This window comes from Chlorocebus sabaeus, chromosome 16 (genome assembly GCF_047675955.1).
Source record: "Chlorocebus sabaeus isolate Y175 chromosome 16, mChlSab1.0.hap1, whole genome shotgun sequence".
NCBI classification, from domain to species: domain Eukaryota; kingdom Metazoa; phylum Chordata; class Mammalia; order Primates; family Cercopithecidae; genus Chlorocebus; species Chlorocebus sabaeus.
In genome coordinates, this window is record NC_132919.1 from 28,900,914 (window position 1) to 28,922,603 (window position 21,690).

A 21,690-nucleotide genomic window follows, 5' to 3' on the forward strand; every position below is an offset into this window, starting at 1 on the left:
AAAAATTGGTTGGGCTTGGTGGTGCACACCTGTAGTCTCAGTTATTTGGTACACTGAGGTGGGAGGATTGCTTGAACCCAGGGAGTTGAGGCTTCAGTGAGCACTGATGGCACTGCTGTACTCTAGCCTGATGACAGAGTGAGGCCCTGTCTCAAAACAGAAACAATGACAAAACAACATTCATAATAGCAGCAATAGCTACTATGTGCCAAGCCCAGGCACCTCTTTGAGTCCTTGCTCTCACCCTATCAGGTAAGTGTGCTTAGAACTTACATGAAGCCCATGGCTCAGTGTTTGGCTTGTGGTAAAGGCCTAAAAGTGGTAGCCCCGGTGGTGCGGATGCTGCTGCTGCTGACCGTTAACCCCAGTCTGCTCCACCTTCTTCCAGGCAGCCTGTGAGACGTTTGATGTCCGAGGCAAACAGCACATTCAGATCCCCAAGCTCTACACCTCCAGTGTGACCTGGGACCCACACCACTACAGGCTCGTGCAGGACTCACAGCCTTTGGACCTCAGCAAAGGTACTTGCTTCTCACACGGGGCTTGTTTGTGTTGGGGTCTGAGCCCTGAGCCCACGGTCAAGGAGACCCCCGGGTCTCCTTCTGAACAGAGACAGCTGGCCTGGGTGCCTCCCTCTCACTGCATGCAGGAGCCTGTTAGGGTGCAAGACTCAAGGTGCTGAGGGAGGCTGTTTCAGGAGGGAGCCCCAGGAGGGTGGTGGAGAGAGAAGGGGGCAGCATCTGCCGAGGGCCTACTGTGTGCCGGGCACTGTGCGGGGCTCCTGGCCCACATGGGCTAAGTGATCCTGGACACTCCTCCTGGGAGAAAGGCACAGAAGGAGAAATTGCAGTTCAGGGAGGTGAAGCAAGCTGCTAGCCTGTGGCCACGTTGGGATCTGGGCCCCCGCCTTCCAGCCGCGAAGGCAGCCAAGTGTCGTGAAGAAGGTGTCGCAGAGGTGATTCCAGGCTGCAGTGGTGAACTCTCCACTCTGCACCCCGGGGTGCTGTGCCCTGTGCCCTGTCTAAGGTAGTCCTGCAGGTTTCTATGTTTAAGATATCCCCAGCATCAACGCTGCTCTCCTGTGGATCCCAAGCCGTGGAGATGTCCTGGGGCTTTTCATTTTTAGGTTCCTAAATTGAATTTCCCAACACCTAGAAGCAACACAGCCACCCTAACAGACTCACATGCAGTGAGAGGGAGGCCCCCAGACCAGCTATCTCTGTTCAGAAAGACCCGGGGGTCTCCTTAGCCATGGGCTCAGGGCTCAGACCCCAACACAAACAAGCCCGTGTGCTGAGAGAAGCAGGTCCCTTAGCTGATGTCCAAAGGCTGTGAGTCCTGCACGAGCCTGAAGTGGTGCAGGTCCCTGGTCACACTGGAGGTGTAGAGCTTGGGGATCTGAATGTGCTGTTTGCCTTGGATCTTTATTCATGATTCAGAAACAGTGGAATGAAAGGAAAGAAAACCCCAATGGCCACCTCAGCAGGATGCTCCAAGGGTAGCATCCGGGTGTCACTGACTCAGACATCTGGTGGCTTCCCCCACCCACGCTGAAGAGCCACTTTGCCATTTCACCATCTCTCTGTCCTCCACACCCCTCAGCAGCAAGCACGCCAAGAATGTGTTCACCATGAAGCTGAAATCTCAGCAGAATCTAGAGTCTGAAATCCAGGTAAGGGAAAGTGTAGAGCTTCTCAGATGATGCTCTGTCAATTTTATTTTAAAGAATGAAAGACCAGAAGAAGTCAGTCTGTGAAGGGAGAGGAGAGGAGCCTCTGCTGGCATCAGCAGCTATGCCATTGTAGGACTGGCTCACCTGGACCTGCGGCCGCCTGTGCTTTTACATCTAGTCTTGGTTAATCACGACCACTTTTCCAGCTTGGACACTAAGCACCTGCTCCACTTCCTCTCCTTCCTCACTGAACTCTTTCACTAAAAGGAGAGTGCAAGACAGATTTAAACGGTTTGACTCATTCTGAAGAACTTTCAGGAAAAGTGTTGGCAGGGAAGGACATTTCCCAGCTCTGGGAAATGAGCCTTGTGGATTATCCGCAGGTTTCCTTGATCTGTGCTGTCCTCCCTGCATTCATTAGGAAAACTGGTCTTGGTTCAAATAAGAACAGGGTTTGTCCAGGTGACAGGGAAAGGTTTCTTCTGATGTCCACATATCTCCAAGGGGGATGCTTTCTCTGGGCAGAGGCTGTGGCCAAGTGCTCGGGGGCTCAGACAGCTGCTGGGAAGGGGTGGGCCCCTCTTTCCCCAGACGGAAGCTCCTGGCACCCTCTCGAGCATCCCCGCCTGTAGGGTTGCCTCTGGATGCAGGAGGACCCAGGAAAGGGTCTGATGGATGCAGGATGTCCTATGGAGGACGTTTGGGAATCAGTGCTCAGGTCACTCTGGGTCACTCAGGTCATTTGCTGGCCTCTGTTGTAATTATTGCCATATGAGAGTGCCACCTTTCCTATGATATATTTTATATATTTCTGTGAAAGGCCTACTTGTTTATATTTACAAATTCATATTAAAAGAAACTTGTATCACTCTCACAAATGGAAAGCCAGCAAAACATAAATTCAATGAAAACAAAATGAAGTTAATGAATTTTAGCTAGATACTATTCTCTAACCAAGTCTTGCTCTATCTTTGTTTTTTAAAGAGTAATACGCAATAAGAGAGGTATTAAAGGTCTATTAGCACCAATTCAAGACACTCTCTCCAGTGCTCACAAGAATGAAGATGGAAACCCAAGCCTGGCTCTCCAGGAACCCAAGATAATTCCAGGAGGTGTGTGACCCAGAAGAACTAGTGTCAAATCCCATGGTGAGTATTTACCCCTTTTTTTATATATAATTTATTTATTTTTTGTTATTCCCATTCAATTACTTCTTCATTCTTATGAAATGTAGGTTCTATACTAATGATTAACAAGTGTACTTCAATAATTTTCAACACTGTCAAGAATAATTGACTTTGTTTCTTTTTTCTTAGATATCTTCTATTATTTTCCTTATTAAATATTACCAAAAATCCCACAGAAATTAACTGAGGAGCCTGTAAATATCAACAAAATTATCACCTCATAGACTAGAATTAAACAAGCAAGTGGTTCCAAGAAATGGCGCAAGTGTATTAATCATAAAATACAATTTCTACGTGAAACATTCAGCCAGCACTGTTCAATGCGGGCCAATTGGGGGAGGCAGATGAGATAGGTCCCATGAAAGCAAAAGAATATAAATAACTAAAGCAAAAGCTAATGCATTTTTATAATAGCCTGACCATCTTTTTATTCCAACATTATGACTTTTTTTATTCCAACATTATCCTTCTAACATTAAACAATTATTTTTAATTAAAAGTTGGAAACCTACATAGAAGAAAGTTTTGATTCTAAAAAGGCCAACTTTTAATCTTACATTTTCCTTTCTAGCATAGAACCTACATTTCATAATAGAAAACCTAGGACTCGCTAGTGGTAGCTGCTGGAGTGAGGTGTCTGTCCAGTGCATCTAGAACGTCGCCACAGATTCACTTTAGCTCAGTCTCAACCTGAAAAAAATAAAAATAAAAATTTAAAAAATAAGATTGTTGAAGTCTAGAAATTCTATAAATTATTACACATTCTATCTACCTCTGATTTTGAGGAAGAGAGCTTAGTATTGAACAGAATTCCTTTCCCTCTCCAAACTCTCTTCTTCCTTTTTGACACAAAAGCAGAGAAAAGCTGCCTCTCAGTTATCAAAAGTATCTTTTCCTTTCTGCATGCAATTAAGTGCTACACACACACACACACACACACACACACCCACCCCACTCCTCACTCTAGCACCGCCTCACAATCCAACCAGAGAATCACCAACGACTAAAACTAAACACTGATGCTACTTGGTAAATGTTGGTCAATTCCATGAATCCTTCACAAGGTAGCAACTATTGTGTCCATTTACTTGGGAAAACAGAAGCTAAGACATTTGCTTGCTCAAAGGATCAGCACCTTAAAAGAACTTAATAAGCAGAGCTAGAATTTGAACCCAGGCAGGGTGCAAGGGACACAACAAAATTAAAACCCAGGCAGTTTGCTTTCAGTACTTATATCCCTAACAATGTTCAACAGGCAATCGTTTTAGTGGAAGAGATCCAAAACTAGGTAAGATACAAAAAACTCTATGGACCAAAAAAAAAAAAAAAAAACTATTGCCACTCATCTCTATTCATTTATAATGCTGAAAATGTACACCACCTCTAAACGCACATACCCAGCGTGCTTCCAATTTTTTCCTTTTTTTTTTGAGACGCAGTCTCACTTTGTCCCTCAAGCTGGAGTGCAATGGCGCAATCTCAGCTCACTGCAACCTACACCTCGCGGGTTCACGCCATTCTCCTGTCTCAGCCTCCTGAGTAGGTGGAACTACAGGAGCCCACAATCATGCCTGGCTAATTTTTTTTTTTTTTTTTAATTTTTAGTAGAGACGGGGTTTCACTGTGTTAGCCAGGATTGTCTCGATCTCCTGTCCCCGTGATCCACCGGCCTCGGCCTCCCAAAGTGCTGGGATTACAGGCGTGAGTCACTGTGCCTGGACGCTTGCTTCCTATTTTCTATGAACTCATGGCACTACTGTTGAACATTTCTAGGTTCCTCTTATGCCCCTGGAACCTCCTTTCCACTGTAAAACATTCTCTCTCTCTTTCTTCGGTAATTGCATCCTTATCTTAGCTAAGCAAAACTATTTTCTGAATCAACTATCTCCCTGATGGTTTTTCAAATAGAGACTGCTGTAGGAGACGAAAGGTTTCCATGTTCTCCTAGCTCCTCACGTACTCAATGACTGTAAATGTTTCTAAGTATTCTTAGAATAGTTAAACAACTTAAGTTTTACATGCTACAAAAAATACAGGTTTAAATGCTAATAAATGCTAATAAAAATGGGTGCAAATGAAAACACTCTTTCTGTGGTGCAGGGAATCTTAACCATTCTATCAGAAAGACTTGCAGCTTGGAACTGCAGCTGCCTTCCCACATCCTGTCCACTGTAAACCCCTGCAACATGCACACACATGCACACACACGCACACACGCGCACACACCTACACACACACAGATGCACATACGTAAATACATTCACATGTACATACCTTCACACACACATGCACATACATACATACACATGCATATACCGGCGCGCGCGCACACACACACACACACACACACACAGTGCTTCATGCCTTCACTAAGGTGTCCTGGGAGAGAATGCGTGTTTTTAGGAGAGATGAAGACAACTCAGGCCCCTCATTCTCCTGGTGATTGCACAAGTGCCTTCTCTGCAGACCATGCTTCAGTGCCTTTCTTGGTTCTCCCTCTTACTGAAAGAGAGAAGCAGAGACCCCTACCCCTGTCACCCACCACCTCCACCCCTAGGCTGCCCCAGACCCAGGTTCCAGAAGTCTCCCAGGATCCAGGAACTAAGGGCAACCACTGGGTTCCACAGCCCCTAGTCCATGAGTCAGCCACCCCTCTGTGTGCTGACAAACCTTGGCTCTCATGCCGCACCCCAAACCAGATACACACTCCATCCTCCACCAGCATTATTTATTTATTTATTTATTTATTTATTTATTTATTTATTTATTTATTTTGTGATGGAGTCTTGCTCTGTCTCCCAGGCTGGAGTGCAGTGGCGCAATCTGGGCTCACTGCAAGCTCTGCCTCCTGGGCTGATCCCATTCTCCTGCCTCAGCCTCCCGAGTAACTGGGACTACAGGCGCCCGCCACCATGCGCAGCTAATTTTTTGGATTTTTAGTAGAGACAGGGTTTCACCATGTTAGCCAGGATGGTCTCGATCTCTCGACCTTATGATCCGCCCGCCTCGGCCTCACGAAGTCCTGGGATTACAGGCCTGAGCCACCGCTCCCAACCCCTGCAACCAGCATTATTACCACCTCCTGATTTTAGCCCTGACAGCCTTGCTTCCTAGTAACCTTGCCCACTCCCACGCTGGTCCAGGCAAGCCCAAAGGCCAGCACCTTCCACCCACCCTTCCTGGGGGCCACTCTACTATCTGCTTATCTAGATGTCTTCACCTGACTTTACCAAGCTAGAACAAATAATAGGGATGAGCCCCCGGCCTCTGCCAGAAAGATTTGCCAAAATGTTCTCCATTTAGAAGGAGGAACAGTGATGGGGCCTACAAATGACCACAGGATTGGCACTCAAGCAGCAAGAAGGGTAAGGAGCCCAGTTTCCTGCCCTTACCCTGGGAGGACGTGGCCAGGGCTCCACAAGGTCCTGGAGAGGGGTGGGTAGGAGAGCAGATCCAACCTCCTCTTGAGGAAGCAGCCACCACCCCCAGGAAGGGGCGCACAGGCAGAGCCCCCGGTTCTGTAGAGCAGGGCCAGCAGATCTGTACTCAGCCTCAGCCCTGGGGAGCTGCAAGACAGGCTGAGACCCTAATAGGTTTGGCTCTGTGTCCCCACCCAAAACTCATCTGGAATTGTAATCCTCTTGTGTCAAGGGAGGAACCTGGTGGGAGGAGATTGGATCTGGGGACAGTTTCCCCCATGTTGCTCCCCTGATAGTGAGGGAGTTCTCAGGAGAGCTGATGGTTTCAAAGTGTGGCACTTCCTCGTTCTCCACTCACTCCCTCTTGCCGCCTTGTGAAGAAGGTGCCTGCTTCCCCTTCGCCTTCCGCCATGATTGTAAGTTCCCTGAACTGCGAGTTCATTAAACCTCTTTCCTTTAAAAACTACCCAGTCTCAAGTATTCTTTACAGCAGTGTGAAAACAAACTAATATCCCTTCCCTGAGGTGCCTTCTGCTTAGGCATCCAGCTGCCCCATGCTCCTCCTCCGCCCCCTGGTCTTTCTGTTCCCCTCATGAGGCCCAGGTGATCCACATGGCCAGCCCCAGCCCCATCCCACTGCAGACCGGTGTGGCTGCTGGAGAGGCCGCACTCCTTTCCTCACCCCGAGGGGGCCTGATATGCTCTTTGTATCCCGGAGGAAACTGACCCCCTATTCTCACACTGGTGCAACTTCTTCCAAGACTTCAAAGCTGGACAACGTGAGCCAGTCTTTTTTCTCATCTCCACTTGCTAGGGCTGTCACTGGGACAGTCCTAGAGGGTGGTGCCAATGGATGAATGGATGGGTGGATGGACAGTAGTCCAGGGATGATGTCCCTGTCTGTACTGACCTGGGTCCTTCCTCCAATGAGCAGCCTTCCTGAGTGAGTTTATACAATTGTCCCTTGGTATCCATGGAGGATTAGTTCTAGGGTCCTGGGGATGCCAAAATCCATGGATACTCAAGTCTCTGACATAACATGGCCTAGTATTTACATATAATCAATGCACATCCTCCCTTATACATTAGACTATTACTAGATTATTTATGATACAATGCAGATGCTACATAAATGGTTGTGATACTGTATTCTTTAGGAAATGATGACAAGAACAAAGTCTGCACATGTTCAGTAGAGACATAACCATCCAATTTATTTTCTGAATATTTTCCATCTGCTGTTGCTGAATCCACAGATGCAGAGCGCCTGGATATGATGGCCAAGTGTGCTTTGAGAGTAGGGTGGGTGAGGCTGCTAATGAGTACAGGGGAGCAGGTGTCGATCAGAGGTCCCTGCATTGAGGCATCTGGACGCCCTATCTTGGGACTTGAGACTCCGTTTAAGTGGCACAGGCAGACTCAGCCCAGGTCAAAGCCCAACCCTTGAAGTTTCATTTTATCCCAAGCTCTTTTTGGACCCTGGAATTTGGCATCTCCTAGGCCCTGGGTGGAAGGACAGATGAACCAGATTTTGGATAACATGTCTAGAAATGTCACCCCCTACTGTGTGCCCAGCACTTTCCCCACAGGATCCACAAGCTAGAATATCCAAGGGACATGGAGAGAAGTACTCAGTTAAAATATCAGAAATGAAAAAGAGATATCATTAGAGACACTAAAAAGCCCATTAGGTCTTAGCATTTGCATTCTGAGATTCAACAGCAGCAATCTCTTCCCTCCACACCTATGTGTGTCCCAGGACGACCGTGGGCGAGGAGGGCTGAGGTTAGGAAACACCCATGGATGCTCTGATGCTGGCCCTGGGCCTTGGGGGTCACACTGATGAGGAACTGGGTGCACACATGACTGGGGCAGCCAGGCCTGGCCAGAGAAGCCACACACACATGCACAGATGTGTTTACCCATGTACACTTGTGCACGCACAAACACATTGCAGGCAGGCATGTGGCCACCTCAGGCAGCAGAGGACCCTGACTCTGGGCCCTGCTGACCCAGGCAAGGCCCCACTGTGATGCGTGCCACGACCTCAGAATGTCGCTGGTGCTTAGCACCAATCCGCTCTCCGGCCTGCCTCTGTATTCTACAGCAGCTAGACACGCACAGTGGTATCAGCCACACACACACAGTGGTATCTGTGAACAGTTTTGTGGACTCAGAGGTTTTCTACCTGAGAGGCATAACGCAGGCCAGCTGATTCATCAGAATCAGGTGAGTGTGACCTGCTGTCTTCCCTCCAGGCTGACTTGGGGACAGTGGCTATGGTGTGGGCAATGTTGGCCTCTGGGCAGCTACCGAGGAGGGTCATCCCTGAGCACTCACCGGGCACCACCTGTTCTACACTGCCCGTGTAGACAATTGGCTCTTTTGTCCTCATGGTGGCTTCTTAGAGTGAGTGCCGTTCCCTAGTGTACCCATTCGACAGGTGAGATGTCTGGGGTCAGAGAGGCGGTAACTGGACTGGGAATCCAGACAGGACCCTGGGTTTTGCTCTCAGCCTTGCTGTGAGCTGTGCTGGAATTCAGGCCTGAACCCTGTGACCTCCCTGCCCTAGATCCCAAGTCTTCCCAGGTTTCCAATCCCGATGTGGCAGAGCCTGGTCCTGGCAGAGCCACTGGGATGGATCCACTGTGGGTGTGGTGGATAGGAGGGTCCGCAGAACACCTCTGTGTCCTAAGCTGGGTCCTGATGGTGGCTGTGGGCCCCACTGAACACACATGGTCCCTTATCCAGGGGAGCCTTCTGCCCTTGGGCAGTTGTGGGAAATGAAGGAGCCCTGGAGGACTGGCTGGGGGAGACCATCTTCCCTTCTGTTCAAAGATGTCGAGGCACTGGGGTTCTCTCCAAGTATTTCTTGCTGTGTCTTGTCCTTTTGAGGTCTCGCCTTCCTTTTGCCCTGAGTGTTCCCAGGAGGGACAGTCCAACCAGGTGTTCTCCAGGACCAAGGACTCACCGTTCTTCCTCAGTGACCCAGGAAAATGAAGCCCCTTCCTGTAGGGACAGCTCAGAATGGTGGAGTCCACAGTCCCTCCCCGAGTGAGGGTTTCCACGAGCACAATAGATCATTTTCATCCTCCAAACCGAACACCCTCCTGCTCAACTGGCATTATTCCTAAAGTGGCTTCACTGTTCAGACTGAAGGGCCACGGGAGCCAAAGTGATGAGCGGAGAAGAACAGAGCAGTCAGGAGAGATCTTGATCTCTGTAGGAAACTGGGCATCTCTGTGGTCCTGAGCATCCCAGGAGGCGGATTGTACAGAGACCTCTGGTCACTGACCCCAGTCTCCCTCCACATCCCTGGAATAGCCCATCATGGGCCCTTCACCCTTGGCAGGTGGACACCATTCAACCTACTGCGGCAGGTGTGTCCCCATTTCATGGCATTTGGGGATGACGGGATTCTCCGTCCAGGACCCACTGTCCTCAAGTCTTTGGGATGATGCCCACCCCTGCTTGGGGCTTCAAACTCCAGAGACTCGTGCAGGTGTGGGCCACTGGGTCTGGCTCCTTTTTACCAGGGGGCGGTGATGGAATCAGGGTTACAAAGTCAGCCAGCATCTCGGAGCCTGGTGGGAGCGGTTCAGGTGTTCTCTGAAGCTCTCAGGTACAATGTAACTTTTAGATGATTTTGTCTCACAGGATGGAAATCATAGAGGACGAGGATAATTTCTGGGCACAGGAGCGAGAGGACATCATTATGAAGTATGAGAAGGTACAGGTCGCTCTGCTCCTTGGAGGGAGGCCTCTTCCAGTGCGCCCTGGTCAAAGGGTCCTGGGTTCCCTAGGAGCACAGGGTGGGGACGGGTGGCCACTACCCACAGGCCCTTGCACCCTTTGTCTTGGACCCCTCACCAAGGCTCCCTCTGGGTTACAGGGACAACGAGCTGGGCTGCCCGAGGACATGGAGCCTGAGCCTCTTGGAATCGACAGTAGCATTGATCGCTTTGGGATTGTGCAGTGAGTCCTCTGTGCTCCCCTCACCCCTAAAGCACCTGTCTCAGCTCAGGGATGGGTTTGCTTTCAGAAAGGCCTTTCTGAGGCAGGACTGTCTCATTGGGTCGGGCCAACCTCCTTTCCAGGGTCAGAACTCCTCCCTGGCTCCCCTGCAGGTCCAGCCCGAGGTTGCTGTTAGGCCAGAGGTGCGGGGCCCATCTAGGGAGCAGGTGGGAATGGAGACTTGGCTAGGTCAGGCCCCTGGGCTCTCAGCAGTTCTGTTCGCAAGTTAGCACAAGAGGAGCGGGGCAGCCTGAGGGTCTGGCTGGCCCTGTCCACTTGGAGACAACCCCAGTGAGATACAAGGGTTGTGGCCACAGGGTGAGGGGACACCTGGCTCAGCCTCAAGGCTATTGTCCAGCAGGTCTCTGAAGGCTCCCCTGCCCCTGTCCTCCTCCATTTCCATAGAGCTACAGCCCTCACTGTCCCCATGGGGAAGAGGGATAGGCATGGAGACAGTGGGGTCTGTGGCCCTAGGAGAATGGGGGAGAAGATGGGCAGGGCCCCATTCTGGGCATCTCACAGTGAGGACTGGGAGGCAGCAGGGCTTTTGGCTAAAGACCCTGAGTCTGGTGCTGGGAAGGGATCTGGGGCCAGGTAAGAGAAGCCCATCTGTCAGGGATCATAGGATGGAGAGACAGAGGATCCCGGGGGAGGTAGGGTGGTAGCTGATGAGCGGTGCCACTTCTGAAACGCAGGGTGTGGGGGTCAGGTGCAGGGAGAGGCAGGTGGATGCTGGGAGTCAGAACTTGCAAGGGCCTTGGGGCTGTTAAGTGGGATGGGCCCCTGGTGCACCAGGAGTACACCGGGCAGGTCTCAGGGCAGGCTTCCTTGACCCTGGTGGGGTGACGTGGTCACTCCCTGAGGGACTCCTGTCAGGGCCCGGTCGCCCACCCTGGGCGGCCCCCATCCCATCTCAGGCCTGACCTTTCTCAGCTCCAGCAGAAAGCACCACCTCCAGTCCAGGACGGGCAGCCCCATTGTGAGGCCTGACCGTCCCCCACGCCAGGAGCCCCAGTAACCCCGGCCAGGCTGGCCCCGCACTCCTTCTTCTCCCAGCTCCTGCCCCTCCTGGGAGTCAGCCCCACAGGAAGGCCCTTGTCCTCCCTTCCCTGTGTCTTTTCCTGGACTGAGCCCTGAGCCTAGATAGGGACAGAGCCTATCCTTTTTGGGGGTTGGTTCCCAGTCTCGGGGAGCTCCAGGCCCTGTGCAGGTCCTCAGTTCTGCCTGGGTTGTCTTACAGTGAGACAGAGCTGCCTCCTGCCACTGCTCGGGAGGTGAAGGTAAGAGCCTGATGCATGGTGGGGTGGGTGCTGGTCCAGGGGCGTGGGGACTGGGCGGGTGGTCAGTGAGGCAGAGGAGGCAGCTGGCCTGGGCGGTGGCGGGTGAGGGCAACACGCTGTCCCTGGGAGGGGCAGCAGTCCCTGCAGGATCTGACCCCAAGGTGCTGTAACTTGGGAAGTTTGATAAAATTCCAAAGTGAGAACCACACTTGTGACTTGGGGATGGCTGCCCGCCTGTGTCAGGACGTCACCTAGAGGCTGGGACCTGACCTAAGACTGGTGTGTCTGTGTCCTGAGGATGGCACAACCCATGCGCCCAAAACCAGCCCACTAGTGATCATTTGCTCAAAGGCTCTCAGCCTTTAGGGTCTGCCCTTCCCTGGCTCCCTCCAGCTGGGTCCCACCAGGGCTCCACAGCCCAAGATCCAGCATCCACGGGCGGCTCTGGGAAGCCTGGCAGCTCCCCTTACTCCAACATTCCTCATTTGACAGCAAATTCAGCAGGAGATGAGATGAAAGAGCAAGTGGATGGAAATGCTGGGACAATGGGAGACATATAAGAACAGTAAAAAAGTAATGTGTGGAGGGAGAGGCCGCTGGAACTACTCTCTGCAGAGACAGGAGACAGGCACCCACGGCTGTGGCCTGGCACCATCAGCCTCTCAGAGGATGGGTGGCACACTGTCCTCACCCAGAGGACTGCAGGCCTGGTCGGTGGTTTGCCTGCCTATTAGTGCAAGCATCACCTTGCTGGGAGGGAATCTGAATCTAGGGCTGGGACCACCTGGAGCTCAAGGCTAGGGATGCCCTGGTGACCCAAAGGAAGGAAAAGGTTCAGATCAGAGTTCTGACTTTGAGTGCCCATCCGTGCTTTCAATCCTGGGAAGGGAGACCCTGTCCCAGCTTGATCTCACCTCTACCGAGGGATCGTGGGGCCAAAACCAACAATTGCTAGAATCCGTGGGCTCTGGTCCTCACTGGGGTCACCCTGTGGCCTGTGACACTGGATTGTTTTCTGCCCACAGCTGATAGATCGAGTATATAAGGGCATTCCCATGAATATCCGGGGCCAAATGTGGTCAGTTCTCCTGAACATACAGGAAGTCAAGTCAAAAAACCGCAGAACATACAAGGTACGCTCAGCCAGAGCACAACAAACAGGACAGGCTGTGTCAGGGGCCCAGGTCTCCAGCTGGAGGGAGCATCAAGCCCAGGCTCGGGGGTGGGTGGGATGGTCAGATGCACATCCTGGGCACGGACAGTGACATAGTCACCACAGACAAACTCGGCTCTGGTGACCCTCCTCGGCTTCAGTAACAAGCCAAAAAGCAGTTTTGTGCAGAAGGAAACCTTCCTGCTTTCCTTCCTTCCCGGAATGCTGACTGTGGGCTGACTGCCATTTGGGGCAGGGAGTCTTCCATCTGTTCTGAGGCTGCTTCCTCCTCTTGGCCCTGCCCTACAGGTCATGAAGGAGAAGGGCAAGAGGTCATCTGAACACATCCACCAGATCGACCTGGACATGAGCAGGACACTAAGGAGACACATCTTGTTCCGGGATCGATACGGAGCCAAGTAAGCCTATGGGAGCCACAGGGTCCCAGTGGAGATGGAGTGAATGAGCGGGATGGGGGCCTCCCTGGAGCAGAAGCCAGGGTCACCCAGGAGAGATGACAGAGCTGCCAAGAGCTCTCCTGGCTCAGGGAGCAGCCGGCACTGTGAACTGAGCACCTCCCTGCTTCCAAGCCCTGGGCCAGACTGGAACATGTAAGGGACCCAGAAGGATCCTGAGGAGACAGAAGGCAGCAAACAAAATCATGCACAATGGTGAAAGGTGCTCTCCCTGACCCATGGGGACCCATGGTAGGACCCATGGGAGGGTGGCAGGATGGAGGGCCCATGAGCCTTTCCAGGAAACACTGACAGTACCGAATGCTGGGGCAATTAGGGGTCCTGGAAACTCATCCTGGTCTGCTGGGAACATGTTATGGCACAGCCACTTTGGCAGCCAGTTGGGCAGTGGCTCACAAAGCTCAATGGACTTGAACCGCACGTCCCCAAAGTGTCATAGATATTGAACCCACTGATTTGAAAACTGACATCCACATGAAACCTGCATGCCACGTCCACTGCTTGATTCATCATCACTCACACATAGAGCCTTCAGGACAGCCTTCAACACGGGAATGGGGAGAGCAAGTCTGGTCTTCCGTTCAAAGGGAAGACCCAGTGAGAAAAGGGAAAGGAGCCAGTGAGGCCCGTACGAACGTGGGTGGATCCTAGATGCGTTTTGCTGAGGGGAAGAAGCCAGATCCAATAAGCTACCACGTAGGATTCCCATTCCTGGGCCATTCTGGAAAAGGCCAAACCATAGGGACTGACAAGCAGTCTGGGTGGCCGGGGGCTGAGGGATCAGGGAGAGGCCGGGTGCATAGGGGCCACCTGGAGACTTGGAAGATGAAGGAGTCGTTTCAGGAGGGGCTGGAGCAGTGGTCGGGAGACTCTGCACATTGGTTTAGAACCACAGAGGAACTGTACATTCAAAGACTGAGCTGGCGTGTGTGCAAACTGAAAAAAAAAAAAAAATCATTCAGAGTGGAAAGGAGCAGGCAAGTCACTGTACAACTGGGCTATCTGCATGTCACAGATGTAGATTTTACTGAAACATTTCCTCAAAGTCAAAGGCCCTGAAGAGCTCACTGCTTATCTGGTGAATCATCTGAACCTGAAATGGGATTTGTTGTTAGGCTTTGTAGACAAAGTGAAACTTACAGCATCTGCACAAAACAAACAAAAGCCTCATTTCTGTCTCCTAGGCAGCGGGAACTATTCTACATCCTCCTGGCATATTCGGAGTATAACCCGGTGAGTATTCCCGGCAGTGACGTTCCCGGGCAGTATTTCCCTGTTCACAGGAGTGGGTGTCTGGTGGGGGTGTCGCTGCTTCTTTTAAAGTTAGTATTTGTGACCCACCAGGATATAGGAGGTAGGACTCCAGCTCACTGCTGGCATTAACCTCCAAGCAAGGGGGTGGCCTCAAGGGGTCAAGCTGAGACACAAAGGAGTCGGGGCCTGGACTCCTGGTGTCACCTGGGTCTGACCACCACTTCTCAGAACCAGAAATGATGCCCTCCTCCTGGGGCTGCCCCAAAGCCCAGGAGCTTGGCAGAGTCACACACAGGCCGGTGCCATCAGGAGACATTTTGGACAAAGTGCTGAAGTGCCTGATGGACTTGGCTCTTGTCATGAAATGAATTTGCACCCTGAGGAAGCCTCTTCTTCAGAGGAAGCCTCTTCAGTCACCTCTGCCCTCTCCAATGACATGAGTCCTCCCAGGTGACCTCAGTCCTCCCAGGTGATGTCCTTCCACGGTGACTCTGGCTCTTGCAGGAGGTGGGCTACTGCAGGGACTTGAGCCATGTCGTGGCCTTGTTCCTCCTTTATCTGCCTGAGGAGGATGCATTCTGGGCACTGGTGCAGCTGCTGGCCAGTGAGAGGCACTCCCTGGAGGGTAGGTGAACAGCTGCCCCCAGGACCTCATGCAACCAGACCCAAGGACGTCCACCCTGGCCAGGTGATCTCGGCTTTCAACCAAGGCACCTTCCTTGTGTCGCCAGCTCCTTGGGAGTCTTTAGGATGTCTCTGCTGAGGGTCCCAGAGGAGTCCGTGGCTGACCCCCACAGCCCAAGTCAGACACCTTTCATCCCCATCAGCGGAGGGCATCTCATCCTCCCCGTGGCCACCCTCTGTGTCCTGCTGCCACGCCCTCTGACTGATTCTGTGCAGCTGACTCTCCCCTCCCTGAGACTCCTCCTGCCCTCCAGCTGCTCAGGTTCCTGTTACCCTTGGTGCCCACAAATGGGCCGACCAAGCCCAGGTGGCAGCATCTCCCCATCCCGTGTCCCCTGGCCCGACCCCACTTCCAGGAGACAACCAGGAAGCCCAGCACCCACCCTGTTCTGGCCACCTTTCCGTGGCCTCAAAGTCACGCTTGCCCTTTTTGCACCCTGGTCCAGGAGGCCTCCAGGGAGACCGCCAGCCAGGCTCCAGGGGATGTTCCTGCCCCACGTCCCCAGGGCAAAGGCTGCATGGTGAGGTCATCAGATGGGAGGGTGGGAGGCCTTGGGATTTGGGGGCCTCTGCAGCTGCCCAGCTCTTCCAGCTGATGGCTCCACATCTTGGGGAAAGACTCTGATTTCTTGATGGGCTGGGGGCTTCTCAGGATTCCACAGCCCAAATGGCAGGACAGTCCAGGGGCTCCAAGACCATCAGGAGCATGTGGTACCCACGTCACAACACAAGACCATGTGGCATCTGGTGAGTTTATGGTCCCCTCGGCTCTTCCCCAGAGGCCCTGCCTCTCGTGGGGCTGGAGGAACGGGGCCTGGAGCCCCTCGTGGGGCTGGGTGACTGGCTGAGTCCAGCCAGGGCCTGACCTGGGACGTCGGATTCTCCATGGGCTGGGAGTTGGTTTCCTTTCCTGCCCTGGAGGAGACAGAGGCACAGGGATGGGGGCCCAGCTCCTGCAGAGCAGGGCAAAGGGCAGTATGTCCACCAGGAGTGTGGGAAGGGGATGGTGTTGTGGGGAGCCCTGGACACCGCCCAGTGTTCTGCACTAGGGGAAGGGTCTTCAGAGGCCCTGGAAGAGGGAGAGATTTTTAGGGCAGCCCAGGGGGCCCTGAGCACCTCTGTTCCTCCCATCAGGACAAGGAAGGACTTTGCACACAGGGCTTCTCTTTAGGCTGGCTTCTCTCGATGTTGAATGACGGGGTAAGGAGGCACAGGGAGACCCTGGCTCTGAGACCCTCCTTGTCCTGCAGTGCCCTGCTTCCCCAGCCAGAGGGTCTGACTCACCCACAGCCCACAGGAAGCTCAGGCGGGTCCCCACAGGACACCCAAACAAAACCCTCTGCCCAAGAGGGGTCATCCCAGGGCAATGACTGGGGCTCAGGCCCCGCCTTATAGGCAGACTGGGCCAAGACCCGACTTGGGAGGGCTCAGGGAAGCCTTATGCCCTGGGCAAGCCCCTCTCTCCAGGAGCCACAAACCCACTTAAATGAGTGTATCCATGAGGAGCTGCAGGACCTTGTCTGACCCAGCGCCCTGGAGGGCTCAGGAAACCCTCCTGGGGAAGGTCACTGACTCTGGGGACTGAAACCCCAGTGGGCTCAGCTTGAGCAACCAGCCTGGAAGGGCTACAGTCTCCCACACCTGCTATCCCCACAGATCTCTCTTGGGCTCATCCCGCGCCTGTGGGACGTGTATTTGCTGGAAGGAGAACAGGTGTTGATGCCGATGACAAGCATTGTCTTTAAAGTTCAGAGGAGTAAGTCTCCGTGTGCCCAGGGGGGCCTGGGGAGCCCTGGGGTCAGACCCCGACTTACCTGCGGGCGGCTTCCTCACACTGTCCTCATGATCTTCTGTTCTGGCCCAGAGGGAGGTCTGGCCAGGTGGGCTGGGCAGGGAACTATGACACCGAGCCTGTCCCCCACATGACCCAGATGAAAGTCATACATGTGGTGAGCACTTCCCTGCCCAGGTCACCCGCCGCCATAGCATCCTGTGCACATCTGGACCCCTGGGGTGGCCACAGAAGGTTCCTGTACCACCCAGTGGGAGACTGAAGTGGCCATGGGGAATGAGCTGTGCCCCCTGCCAGGGAACTCTCCTGGCCTGATGTCCACCCTGTCCCTAGAGTGCCTCACTAAGACGTCCAGGTTTGTCCTGTGGACACGGTTTCGGAACCTGTTCTTCCACACCCGGGAGTTGGATGATGACTCTGTGCTCAAGCATCTTAGGGCCTCTACGAAGAAACTAACAAGGAAGCAAAGGGACCTGCCACCCCCAGATGGGCTCCAGTGCCATGTCCCCTCCCATGTCACCCTCTGGGACAGTCAATAGTGGGGGAGTGCCCGGGACCCACAACCCTACTACCTGGGCCTTCCTCTTCACCTTTTCTTCCTCCTCTTCCTCCTGGACTCTAAGAAAGTACAGGAGGCCCACCGGTCCTCATGGCAGGCGCTCAGTGCATGTGTACTGGATGTGTTGTGCCCGCAGGAGGGCGATGTGGGCATGACCCTCCAACAAGCCCCCTCCCACTTTCCACGGTGTCTTTCTCCCCCCGTCACAGGACCCTCAAGGGCACTAGAGGAGCCAGACCATTTGTGGGAGACCCCACCCCTCCCTGCAAGCACCCACAGCCTCAGAGAGCAGCAGAGGCCCCTCACTGCTGCACGCTCCTCCAAGGTTGCCAGGACAAGGGAGCCAGGGAGACAAGGGAATCGGGTGTCCCTGACCCCCAGAGTATTCAGGGAGAGGGCACAGGCAGGACCCAGGGCCCAGAGCCACAGCCAAGAATTCAGGCAGATGTGGGAACAGTCAGTCCTGGCATGGACTGGGCAGCCCAGGAGGGCAGAGGGTGACCCACATCCAGGCCCAATCACCCACTGCAGAGACGGGTCCTCATGTGAGGTGGCAAGGGGTTGGGTGACATCCAAGGCCCCTCCCACCTGAGTTCTCACTGGGGGCTGTATCCCTGGCCCAACAACCCTGGGACGAGGGAGCGTGGCAGGAAGCCCCTAGCCAGTTCAAACCCTGGGGGCAGTCCCAGGAGCCACCTGCCATGCCCCAACACCTTCCCCATGCCAGGCGGCACACACCTCTCGCCTGGGATCAGCAGACTACAGGTGTGTCCTCAGTGTCAGACCACGGGGGCCAAACAGAGCCTCCGAGGACTCCAGAGACCCAGGCAGGTAGTACCCGGCCCAGAAAGGCCTGCATGGGCTCACTAGAGAAACTAACCAGGTCTGTTTTCCTTTCAGCCAAACCCAAGCAAGGGTTCTCGGCACCCAGGCCTATTCCGGCTTCACGTGGCAGGAAGACCCTCTGCAAGGGGGACAGGCAGACCCCTCCAGGCCCACCAGCCCGGTTCCAGTGGCCCATTTGGTCAGCTTTCCCGCCATGGGCACCTCGTTCTTCCACACCCTGTCCTGGTGGGGCTGTCCGGGAAGACACCTACCCTGTGGACACTCAAGGTGTGCCCAGCCTGGCCCCGGCTCAGGGAAGACCTCAGGGTTCCTGGAGATTCCTGCAGTGGAACTCGATGCCCCGGCTCCCGACGGACCTGAATGTGGGGGGCCCTTGGTTCCCCCACTGTGATTTTGAACAGAGCTGCTGGGTCCATGTCCCTTCTGAATGTGTCCTGGACAGCCCTGGGACTATGGGACAGGACCAGCTTGAGAAGCCCATGGGGCTGTGACACCAGGCCCTGCCCAGGCCCATCAGGACTGAGGGAGGTCGGGAGACATCCCACTGCAACAGGGCACCCCATCTGCGGACAAGAGACTTGCACCCAATTTCTACAATGGTATCATATCCCAGGAGGACCAGCTGGCCACCTGCTGGCAGGCGGAACACCCTGCGGAGGTGGTGAGATTGGCTTTCACTGTACTGAGCCACAATGTGGACATGGACTTCCCGGCCCTGCACTGCACCCAGCACTGATTCTGATCAGGACACCCCCTTCATAGCTAGGGACGAACAGCAGTGCTCCCTCCTCAGGGCCTTGCCTCTGCCACCTCTACTTGGAAAGTTCTCAGTTCCCTCTAGGCTTCTAGAAGCATCTGGGCCAGGGCTAATGGCTGTACACTTTCCTGAGGATTAGCAACCCGAGCAAGCTTCACCTCCTCATTTTATTTTGTGTTAAACTTACAAAAACTTATTAATAAAGTGCCCAGTTTGAAAGACGTTCACAGATGGAACACATTAGCCCCCAGATCACAAAGCCAACCATGCCCAGCCCCTTGCAGCGCCCCCAGCCCCGCTACCAGCATTCTGAATTCTGACAACACCATGAGCCTGCCTTTGTACTTCACACTCATGGAACGATAACAACATTCATGTTTTAAATAAATATTTCCTGTTGAAATGATTTTAGATATAAAGAAAGATTGAAAAGGCACCCTAGTGTACTCCTACACCTTCAATCTGGCAGCCCTAATAATGATGTTTTGTAGTCCCATGGCACATCGTAAATTTAGGCCGGGTGTGGTGGTTCACACCTGTAATCCCAGCAATTTGAGAGGTCGAGGCAGGAGGTTCAGGTTCACTCGAGCCTAGAACTCTGAGACCAGCCTGGGAAACATAGGTGGACCCTGGCTCTAGAGAAAAGTCAAAGAAATTCACCAGGCCTGGTGGCGTGTGCCTGTAGTCCCACCTAGTCAGGAGCCCCAGATAATAGTCAATGGCAGAACCATGGTCAAACTCCAAAGACGGTGGTCTAAACTAGTACACGTGACTGTCAGGCTACATCCACATTCTTAGAAAATAATTTAGACTCATCTCTGGGTACAGATAAGTGAGCTTTCGAGGTCAGAGAGTTCTGCTTCATCTAGTGTGGCACTTGTAATCACAATTTCATTTGGGTAGGATAACTGCTTTGAGCTAAGCAACTCACCCTGGAGGCTTCGGAGTGCTCAATCAGATTAAAAATAGGTGCCATCCACCCAAAACTGTTACTTTGGTTTTAAGTGAGTTGAGGAACAGCATGTGGCCCTTATTGCTGGCTGTTGACTAAGACCATTTTGAGCTTGTGAAAAGAAGCCTGATCCAAGCACAGCACAGTGGCTGAGAGTGAGGACCCCGGAGTGTGACAGGTCTGGTTTGCATCTGCTCCACTACTTGCTAGCTGTGTGACCTTGGGAAAATTAACTGCCCTTTCTGAGCCTCACTTCTCTTTTCTGTAAAGTGGGGATTATAATTCCTACTTCAATGTTGGACAGACCAAATTACAATCTATGTACACATACATACCCCTGGCACAGAGCCCTCAACACTGGCAGCTACTATTCTTGTGGATTTCTGTGAAAGGGGATGCGTGTCTTTCTATTCCCTAGAGCGGGGCACCTACAGACAGCTCATGCAAAGTGTATCATTTCATTAAGGAAATATTTCCAGATAAAGAAAACTCAGAACCTGCCCCTATTTTATTCTGCTGGATGTTGTAAACCATGAAGAGACTCCAAGGCCGAAGCTGGTATTACTGTCACTTCCATAGCTCTATGTGGGCTCGTGATTCCCATATGGAGGTCAGGAAGCTTCATATGTGACCAGTCCTGCCTAAAGAGTCATTAGCCAGGGGAGGGTCAACAAAATCACAATCTTATGTAATTTCCTCACAAGGTGACAAAGAGCATCGCGATTGTCTACAGGGGACTGTCACCACCCAAACGACTCCTGCTCCCATTGAAAGCCTTTACAACATGAGAGGGTCATTATCAGCAATGGCTTGTGAGTACTCAGCTCTTCCAAATATCAGTTCCGCTGCTCCCCCTGTTCTGAAACTAGAGCATGAAACCAAGGCCTGGGTTGCTGGGAGGGGCCTGCGAGAGACAACTGGACACCATGACAAGCATGCGTCCTTCCACCTACACCTCTTCAGCTTGTACCAGACCTTGGCAGTGTAGCAGGTCAGCCTAAGAATCTGAGCTCAGGACCAGATCACCTGGACTCAGATGCTGACTCCAACTTAGTAGCCGTGTGACCACGGACAAGTTATTTAACCCCAACATCATGTTGCTGGGGGAAGTTTCCTCTGATGACAACACAGATGGGCAGAGATGGGCTGAGATTTATGTCTTCCCTCCCAGCATGTGCGTCCTGGCTCATGACACAGGTATTTGGAAACTTAAGCCCCAATAGGAAGCTGACCTTTCTGGATTCTATAGACCTGTGTTTAGCATTAAGTATTTTCAAGCAAGCTCTTTAAGCCAAGGGAAACAGTTTCTTCCGCCTAATAATTAAGACTACTAAAGAATGGTGGCCACTTTGAATGACAGAGAAATGGGACAGGGAGAAAGGAACTGGCATATACTGGGCACTTCTCTGTGCCAGATTTTACCACCCACCCCATCTCCTATCTCCATCCTCTTTAAAGATCAAAAACATTATCAGAGGTTGTCTTCATTTCACACATGAAGAGACAGTAGCTTGACCAGGTTTATACAACTTAATTCCCCAAGTCTTTCTGATTTCAAATCCCAAGCTCTCTCCTTCACATGACACTGCTTATGACTTTTCCTTACACACTCCCGTTTACCTGATTTTAGATCCAAATATTAGTA

The 21,690-nt window shown here is 52.7% G+C and overlaps 1 pseudogene; it reads left to right on the plus strand.

The window, feature by feature from the left end:
* The first annotated feature begins 9,874 nt into the window (after window positions 1–9,874).
* Window positions 9,875–19,185, plus strand: LOC119621946 (TBC1 domain family member 3B-like; annotated as a pseudogene).
* Window positions 19,186–21,690: the final 2,505 nt, after the last annotated feature.